We start from the raw sequence: 10,197 nt of genomic DNA on the forward strand, positions 1-10,197 counted from the left end.
CGACTGGTAAGTAACTTGTACAGCTGAGCTAACTACTTATGTGGGATTTGCTAGAGCTAACCAGACGGGCGAAAATACAGGGTGTTGAAAAACCGCAATGCAAATTTGACCACAAAGGTCAAACATTTCTTGATAGATGGCAGTAAACATGTCAGTGAATTCGAATCCTTTCATAAAACAAACCAATCAACATAATATATGCATAAAAACAAATAAATACGTTTATTATTAGACATTGAACAGGAAAAAAACTGTCTCTTCATAGTTGAAACAAGTAGGACAAAACTGGAAAAGTTTGCAAGTCTTCTGAAAAATGCCAGAAACAGAAAAAGTAGGTAAACTCACAGGCTATAGTATGCAGTCATCAGTAGAATCCATTTAAAGGGCTTCATTGATAATCAAACTATGACAACAATTGTGTAGTTTTACGAGCAGCAAAACCTGTTTGGAATGTGCACTGACTTGTTAAATTAGCAACTGGCTTGGACCATCACTGGTGCGGTTGAGGTAAAGCACAGGTTCCTTCGTTGTGAGATAGAAGATGGCCCTGATTTGTCCCTGGGACGGCCCTCTGGAGATGTTGGTTGTTCTAAAGAGGAAATGGATTTGAAAGCATGGTTATATTTATTAGAATTTGATGAAGAGCAAACCCCTAAGCATACAGCAGACACTGAAGTTCTGAGAAGCCAATTCAAAATGTACCTTTAACCTAGCCTACTCCAAATAACCTAAGGATCTGACACAAGCACTTCTGAGATCTCACTTGAAGCTGTTTTTTAGATATTTGCTTCCAGGTACCCAAGAAAGCACACCCGATATAGAAACCCAGTTTGGTTAGGGTCATGCTTTTGTTTACCTCTACATAGGTCATATGGTCAGTTTCTATGTGCAAGTAATTTCAGTCATGTAAATTGTCAAAACTTTACAGGTACCCAAGTGGTCGAAGAGGGTGAGGGTGAGGGTTGGTGGTTGTAGAGCATCATCATAGACAACCTCAAACTCCGGGATCTCTCTAATGGCCTTACACTGGACAGTGTCTGCAACAAAAGAATATCCATATATTATCTTTGAAGTGAGTTAAATATAAATATCTAGGTCTATGTAAATATAAAGAGATTGACCGAATTATGTTGTCACAACAATCAGACAAAGCCCCACACTAGAGCCCACATGACAAGCTGACAAGGTAGCTTTTGGTGGCATCATATCACAATTTTGTGATCTTGCTCTATGTGTCTGCTTACTGCTTGGTGCCTGCCTGCCTAATACCAATGTGTTTACAATAGGCAATTCAAAACTACCGTAGATGTTGGTGCGTGTGCATGGTGTAGGCCATCAGACACAACCCAATATTCTCTTGGCTCTCGATTATCCTCACACTGGATAGGTTTCTGCAACAGAATGAAGTATAGTTATTAAAGTACAGTTGTATCAAGGAGTAGTTATCATACTGTGTGTGTGTGTGTGTGTGTGTGTGTGTGTGTGTGTGTGTGTGTGTGGGGGGGGGGGGGGGGGTACACAAAGTGATTGCCGATTGCACAAGGGCAGGGCAGAGATAAGAGATTGATACAGATTATATAATTGTTTTAATTAAATGGGACCTGATGGTCACCTACCTGATGGTCTCACCCAGCTGTGAGATGTTTAAACTAACTACACTTTACTCCACCTGGTCTTTTTTGATGAGACAGTGATAAAGTGATAATTAGACTACCACTGACCCCCTCTGCGGAGGGTAGCATTTAGCAACTGGCTAATACAACGTGTGTCTGAATAGAAAACGTTTCACAACTGCAGAATCCGAAGGAGAGATTTACATGTGGTGTGTGCCATGTCACCGATAACATTAGAAATGGGAAGTACCACTGTTTACTACTATCCTTCATGGAATGCTATGCTTAACTTTGCCTACTATACATTTCGTGCAACCGAAGAAGTATTTCACATGGTGTGTCACACTGGGTAGTTGGACCTGTTATTGGTCATGTACGTCGATGAGCACAAGAAGTCCTTAGTTTAATATTTTGAAAAACTAAGCATTACTGTACCTTTGATTTCTTTGGCAAACACGTTCCCATGTTGAATGCGTATGATATTGGCTAGTTCTTAAATGGCGCAGTTTATTTGCGTCACGTGTCATAGCTTTAGCCACTCCTTTCCTACTTCTGTCGAAGTTATTTTTAAGTAAACTATCTTAAAACTAAAAGTTTTGTCTAAACTGAGTAAAACTGTGGTGCTGAAGACATGTAGGCCTATGTTTTCATCACTGGCGACCTAACAAAATGATTTACTTTTACTTTTATTTATATTTTATAATATTTTACACAGCATTTTAGAAGTAATCACAATTTCTTACCGTGTCAAGTTTGTGAAGTTCAGTTCTGGCTTAGTCCTCACAAAGATCTTCTGCCATGTTCAGTCACCAACCCCAATATCCTAAACTATCCTAGTTTTTAAATCAAAGTCAAAGACAGATGAAGTCTTTGGTTCAGAAGTACAGTACTTCTGAGCAGGAAGGACTGTGAAGTCTCTTGCCTTGCAGGGTGTGTTTATATTATAAACAGGAAGATCCAACCCAGTGTCCTAATGCTTATGTAACTACTTCCTTCAGTAGAAGAAGAGGGTTGAGCTTGTTCTCCTGTGCAGCAGGGAGTTGTTCTTGCCTACGCGTCCCACCTGCTCGGGTGCCGTCTCCACCCGGTTTCAAGGTTGTTTCTGAAAATGAAGAGATAGAGACACAAAATACAGCCTTTTTCCCACACTCTGTGGTCGAAACTCGTCTGGATTGTTCCTCTTTCTCCGCCCGCACCCCTGACTCCCCCCGCCCTGTGTGAGACACAATGTTTAAGCCTGAGCACACTCCTAAGTTCATAAGACAGAACTTTAATAAGCACAATGCATAACTTTAATAAGAACAATATAGTATATATAGGCATCTCTGCCGTTGATAACAAACCAAACCGTTTAAAAATCGGTTGATAATTGAGCAAGTTATGGTCATTTAAAAAGTACATGTAGCATCAACACAATGTTATGGGTGAGCGAAGATGGCCGCCATGTGCGGACGTTCTAGACACCGCTGTAAGACATCTAGTCTTTATATAGGCTATATCTATGATGTAGGCTATCAAACGCTTCGAAAAAGCGTCACGCTGTTTTCTAGCCTACTAAATAGTAAGATAATCAATACAATAATAATGGAACATAATCAAATACAACCCTCGTGGCCGACCCCTCCCACCCTGGTCACTCCCTGTTCCAGCTACTCCCCTCTGGCAGAAGGCTGCGGTCCATCAGGACCAAAACCTCACGCCATAAGAACAGTTTCTTTCCATCTGCTACTGGCCTCTTCAACAAGGCCAAGGACTCCCATTGACATTCATTCACTTATTTAACTATTATAAGTCCATCTAATGGCAATTCAGTATGCATAAGCCACTTTATCTCAGTATCCGATTGCACTATGTTGACCATTCACGCTGCTCATTCTATTCTTATTTTTATATATATTTTATTTTATATTTAAATTATTGTATTCTTAGATTGTTTAGTTCTTAGAAATAGTTAAACTTTTGTACTTTTACTTAATTTAAGATCTGTATATGTTTAGTGTTTTGCACCTCCCTGCCACAGTAAATTCCGTGTTTGTATAACATACATGGCGAATAAACCTGATTCTGATTCAAAACATACCTTGGGAGCAACTAGGCGCCTAACGCACCGGAGCTCGTAAACAAAACTCAAAGTAATTGATAAATCTTCTTCCTATATTCACCAAAACTAAAGTGCTGTGCCAAAAACAAACAAACGGTTTGGGGGTTCCTGACTTCAGGCTGTCATTGACTGCAAAGGATTTGCAACCAAGTATTAAAAGTGACAATTAGATTTATGATTGTTAGTTTGTCCAATTACTTTTGGTCCCTTAAAAAGGGGGGGGGCACATATAAAATGTATTGTAATTCCTACACCGTTCACCTGATTTGGATGTAAATACCCTGAAATTAAAGCTGAAAGTCTGCACTTAAAGCACATCTTGATTACATTTACATGTATTCATTTGGCAGACGCTTTTATCCAAAGCGACTTCCAAGAGAGAGCTTTACAAAGTGCATAGGTCACTGATCATAACAACAAGATAGCCACAAAACATTGCGAGTAGCCAAAACATGAAGCACACATTGTGACCAACCAAAATAAGTGCCAAAGGGAAGAACCATAAGATCATGTAGTTAAACAAGTTACAATTAAACAACATGAACCGCTATAAGTGCAAGTGTACCTGTGGAAAAAGCAAGCAACAATAATAAAAACAATATATCACAGCGAGTACAAAACTTTAAGTCAGTTACCACTAACCACAAGAGCAACAAGTCTCTAAGCAAGAGTCATTGTGATCCTTGAGGAAACTAACATCGGGTCAAGGGAACCGTTCCTAAGTACCGTTGTACTCCCGGAACAAGTGCGTCTTGAGCCTTTTCTTGAAGGTGGAGAGACAGTCAGTGTCTCTGATGGAGGTGGGGAGTTGATTCCACCACTGGGGGGCCAGACAGGAGAAGAGCTTGTGTTGGGACCGGGCGGTCTTGAGCGGTGGGACCACCAGGCGGTTGTCTGAAGAAGACCGTAGGTGACGGGTGGGGGTGTAAGGCTGCAGGAGAGACTTGATGTAGACGGGTGCAGTCCCGTTCACTGCTCGGAAGGTCAATACCAGGGTCTTGAATCTGATACGGGCCATGATAGGTAGCCAGTGGAGAGAGACGAGGAGCGGGGTAACATGGGAGCGTCTGGGTAGATTGTAGACCAGGCGGGCCGCCGCGTTCTGAATCCTCTGAAGAGGGCGGATTTTGAGGCGGATTCTTGATTGTTTCATTTCAAATCCATTGTGGTGGTATACAGAGCCAAAATGATGAAAATGGTGTCAATGTCCAAATACTTATGGACCTAACTGTATGTTTTTCAGATATTTGCATCCAGGTACCCAAAGAAGGCACTCTCCAAATATAGAAACCCAGTTTGGTTAGGGTCATGCTTATGTTTACCTCTATAGAGGTTATAGGTCATATGGTTGATTTCTATGTGCAAATAATTTCAAACACTTTATGGTTACTTCCTGTTTAAAATAATCTGACAGCTCAGTCATGTAAATTGTCAAAACTTTACAGGTACCCAAGTGGTCGAAGAGGGTGTGGTATTGCTGTATTTGTCTACTTACTGCTTGGTGCCTGCCTGCCTAATACCAATGTGTTTACAATAGGCAATTCAAAACTACCGTAGATGTTGGTGCGTGTGCATGGTGTAGGCCATCAGACACAACCCAATATTCTCTTGGCTCTCGATTATCCTCACACTGGATAGGTTTCTGCAACAGAATGAAGTATAGTTATTAAAGTACAATTGTATCAAGTAGCAGTTATCATACTGCAGGGTTTCCCGCAGAAAATGTGTTAGTTAAGGTGATAGGGTGGGGTTTGCCGGCAAATATGCGTTCTGTAGAAAAGCGAAACGGTTTGGGAACCAGGAGAAAACAGGACGTTTTCTTTCAGGACGTAACACGTTTTATTTGACAACCTAGTTAACGCTGTAGGCGTGTGTTGCCTAGGCGGCCGCCTTACCTGCAAAGTGCTGCGGGAATAGTACCCTGTACTGTGTGTGTGTGTGTGTGGGGGGGGATACACAAAGTGATTGTCAGGGCAGAGAGATAAGAGATTGATTCAGATTATATATATTTTTTTTTTTATGGGAACTGATGGTTTACATTTCGTTCAACAGAAGAAGTATTTCACATGGTGTGTCACACTGGGTAGTTGGACCTGTTATTGGTCATGTACGTTGATGAGCACAAGAAGTCCTTAGTCTAATATTTTGAAAAAATAAGCATTACCTCTGATTTCTTCGACAAGCACGTTCCCATGTTGAATGCGTCTGATATTGGCAAAATGGCGCTGTTTATTTGCGTCACTACCGTCATAGCCTTAGCCACTCCTTTCTTTCTTCTGTCGAAGTTATTTTTAAGTAAACTATCTTAAAACTAAATGTTTAGTCTAAACTGAGTAAAACTGAGGAGTCAGGTGGCTGAGCGGTTAAGAAATCGGCTGGTAATCTGAAGGTTGCCAGTTCAATTCCCGGCCGTGCAAAATGACGTTGTGTCCTTGGGCAAGGCACTTCACCCTACTTGCCTCGGGGGAATGTCCCTGTACTTACTGTAAGTCTCTCTGGATAAGAGCGTCTGCTAAATGACTAAATGTAAATGTAAAGTAATGTAAAACTGTGGTGCTGAAGACATGTAGGCCTATGTTTTCTTCACTGGCGACCTAACAAAATTGAATATTTTACATAGAATTTTAGAAGTAATCACAATTTCTTACCGTGTCAAGTTTGTGAAGTTCAGTTCTGGCTTAGTCCTCACAAAGATCTTCTGCCATGTTCAGTCACCAACCCCAATATCCTAAACTATCCTAGTTTTTAATCCAAGTCAAAGACAGATGAAGTCTTTGGTTCAGAAGTACAGTACTTCCGAGCAGGAACGTCTGTGAAGTGAAGTCTCTTGCCTTGCAGGGTGTGTTAATATTAAACAGGAAGAATCAACCCAGTGTCCTAATGCTTATGTTATTACTCACTTCAGTTTTTTCTCTAGTCTCATACCAGTGCATCTGCTGTGTGCATTATGACTGATTCCCTTCCTGTTTTGTAAACTGGCCATTTTGCAACTGCACCAGCTTATTGTCTTTTAAAATACAAAAACCCAGAAGGTAAAGATGAATTGCCCACTATTTATATTCTGTAGAACAGGAGTAAAGCTCTAATCTCATGTCCAGTTGTCCATATCAATTAGCATGCTATCAACAAAGATTCCCTTGGGGTCAGCAGAGCCATTCTGTGCATGTGCATCAAGCCTCAATTCCCAATTATGCCACTTGATGGAGATCTAACATCAATCCTGAATTAGAATGTAAAAACCTGACATTTATGCATGACGAGGACACACGCAAAATAAATATTATACAAATGAGAATGACAAAGATAAATTATTGGTTTATTTACAATATATACAATTTGTTGTACACTAAGAGAAGAAGACAAATGTTGGTTCCCCTCCTGTCATGTGTGTCACTACATGGTCAGAGAATAGTCAAAGTCAGAGTCTTCTTTTTCATCTTCCTCTTCGTCTAAATTCTCGTTGTCCTCTGGTCCATCTGTGTAAGTATTGACTCCAACGCACTCTATGTCCACTGTGGAATACAATGGTTTGAGTTTTATTAAACTCAGGTTGCTTAATATGATAAAAAGACGGACGTTCTTTTTGTATGTATTTACTGTTGTGAAACTGTGGGTAGTAAGGCTATCACAATGGTACTGCACCATGAAATTAAGTGTTGTGTATGTCTTATCGCAGTTATTACACGCTATTCTTGAGTCAAATAGATAAAAATGCAACGTAGGCTACACTGTACGTGTAAAAAAAACGTTGGAAAAAACGTTATCCAACCTCCACTTAACATTCATACACAAATAAACGCATATTTATTTTCTTTAGAAATCTGAGAGCAAACGGCAAGAACTGGGTATTGTAGTTTCAATGACTAAGATGACAGCCTCAACTGTACCATTAGGCTACAAACAAACTATATAGGCTAGTTACAAGTCGGTAAATAAGATTCAAAAATAGTAGCAGAGTACCAAAATGCACAGACAGCTAGATTAATTTAGACTTTAGACGTAATCGATGTTACGGCGCATGATAAAGTTCAAGGTTGTATCTCCAGTTGTACTGCCCTCTCCCATTTTTTTGTCATTTAGCAGACGCTCTGGATGACTTACAGTAAGTACAGGGACATTCCCAAGTAGGGTGTATTGCCTTGCCCAAGGACACAACGTCATTTGGCACGGACCGGCAACCTTCTGATTTTATATCCCGATTCCCTAACCTCAGCCGTCTGATCCCTACATAGACTCATACATTTCTTACCATTATGGAAGTCGCTCATGTCAGGAAAAGCCTGGTTGGTTTGTGGCACAGTGTCCAGAAGTGGATCCATGTCCCCTAAAGAGTACCAATAAACAAATTGTTGAAACATACATCACAGTGATGGTAAACTTTGAAAGATACTGATATCTCATGGATATATTATAGGGATGATTAGTACTGAACAAACAATACTGTCACACAACAGAGTCCAGACTCACCATCATCCTCAGTTGAAATTGCAACACTGCTTGTCCTGAAAAGGTCAGTTGTATTATTAACAGTGCTAGTATATGATTGTGATTCATAGACTTATATAATACTTGACACTGCAAAATGTGCTTCATAGGGAGAGGTGCCCCCCTAGTTCCTGTGTCTTTCTGGGTAACCTTGGGACTTTCCGTAGTTGGGGGGTGGGGGGGGGTCAAACATTAAGATTTTAGATTTAAATGTATTAATTTAGTAGATGCTTGTATCCAAAGTGACATACTAGTGCATATAGACAGTGCAGGAGATGATCAAAGAACAGATGTATTATAAATAGTATAATAGTTGTATTGAAGTGTAGTAGTGAGGGGAAACTTAACACTGAAATGTTTTTCATTGTTACTCCATACACCCAGTTTTGCAAATATCCATTTCAAGTCCAAAACAGTTTCTGCCCTCACATTTCTAACAAACAGATTCCATGCTACATGAAACTGGGCATAATTTCCTGAAGTGTTTTGTATATTATAATCTTTTCTGAAAATACAATTTGCTGGAAACTCACACTGCTTGTCTGAGAACTGGAGAACCAACTAAAGGAAAGGACCACTCTCCCCAAGCAATCACTTCTTGGCCCGCAAAGCCAAAAACTTCCCATTCACACATCTGTAGCAGTAGGAAACATAAAGCAAACTAGATCATTTAAAATGGAAACCGCATTTGATAACACATCATGCTAAGCTAATTAGCCCTACCTCTCAGTTTGGGTAAGTTTAGGAAGGCTGTACATGCAGCCAATATTAAATTCCTATTAGCGCATGATTCATATTCACCACAAAAATGTTTAATTTAATTCAAATGACAGTTTTAGTGCTTAACTTCAACATAGGCTTACCTTCACATATTCGGATTGACATTCGTAGCTCTCAGTATCATACACAACCATAAAATGGTTAGGGTATGCATTGTCTTCACATTGGACAGCGGTCTAGGGTATAATATAATCTCTCATCAGTTATTAGAGCTATCAAAGTATTATGTGGAAGGGCTATTGAAAACAGGTAATCAAGTTCATAAATGGTAGCCATGCTTAGGGGTAAAGCACAAATCCAGCACAATGGACATTTTATTTATTCTCAAGTATGTGTTTGAGCAGTAGGACAACATTGTAGTTTATTTTGGTTTAAGACAGCATATCATGTAATTAAGTGTACGTTAAGTGTTCATATATGATTGTGCAGGAATTCTGCATCGTGTATACATGTTTACCTTTTATCAATAGTAACTTGTGATATGGACTAAGGTAAACTTCCTAGTCTAACACTGTAAACTTGTTACCACTGTCCAATATTAATACAATTAACTTGAAGGCGAAATTTACAGCTACTGTCGGTAGCATTTTTGTTGTAGGCTATCTCAAGCTCTAACCAAGCTCTAACCGAGTAGATTTCTCAACATCAGAGCAGAAAATAACTGTGAACTGACAAACTCTAGATGTGGCTAAAATACCTATTAAAGGCCTACTTAATGTTTTTTTATAAAGTTGGCAACTTGTGCCACCTTTTCCATTGAACCAAATTAGTAAATGTCCAAATGAAATAATTCTGGACTGACCTGTGTATGCTGCTGTCCCTCCATCTTGATATTTGCCAAGAAAAATCCCAAACAGCCGACTACGCAGACACACAAACACATCACGTCATGACGTTGCACGCCAGGGTCACTCCACTTTATTAATAGGATATTTGTATCTAGTGTACATTTATAGAAGTATATGTGTTATATAGTAACATAGACTTAAAATGATATAATTGCTTTGAGGTGAAATTCAGTTGTGAAATGAATGCTGAAGATAAAATGTACAAGCAGTTCTCCTACCATAGCATATTGTCCTTGAGTTACTGTCCTCTTGTCAGTGCCAAAATGTTTAGTTGTTTTGTACTGACCTTTACCAAAAGTTATGATCATGTTTGTGAAAGTTTGGTGGTAATCTTCCTTCTCAGCTGTGTACCGATTAATCCACAGGTTCG

The 10,197-nt window shown here is 39.7% G+C and overlaps 1 long non-coding RNA gene across 3 annotated transcripts; it reads right to left on the reverse strand.

The window, feature by feature from the left end:
• Window positions 1-197: 197 nt before the first annotated feature.
• Window positions 198-2,861, reverse strand: LOC136952162 (uncharacterized). Of its 3 annotated transcripts, XR_010877810.1 has the most exons (5): window positions 2,357-2,861; window positions 1,302-1,391; window positions 933-1,037; window positions 463-589; window positions 198-306 (listed from the first exon to the last, which is right to left on the reverse strand). It is a non-coding gene; the product is annotated as an uncharacterized lncRNA (long non-coding RNA). The 3 variants fall into 3 exon arrangements; XR_010877809.1 differs by having other exon boundaries at window positions 209-571; XR_010877808.1 differs by having other exon boundaries at window positions 209-589.
• Between the last annotated feature and the right edge of the window lie 7,336 nt (window positions 2,862-10,197).

Source organism: Osmerus mordax, chromosome 11 (genome assembly GCF_038355195.1).
Source record: "Osmerus mordax isolate fOsmMor3 chromosome 11, fOsmMor3.pri, whole genome shotgun sequence".
Lineage (NCBI taxonomy): Eukaryota > Metazoa > Chordata > Actinopteri > Osmeriformes > Osmeridae > Osmerus > Osmerus mordax.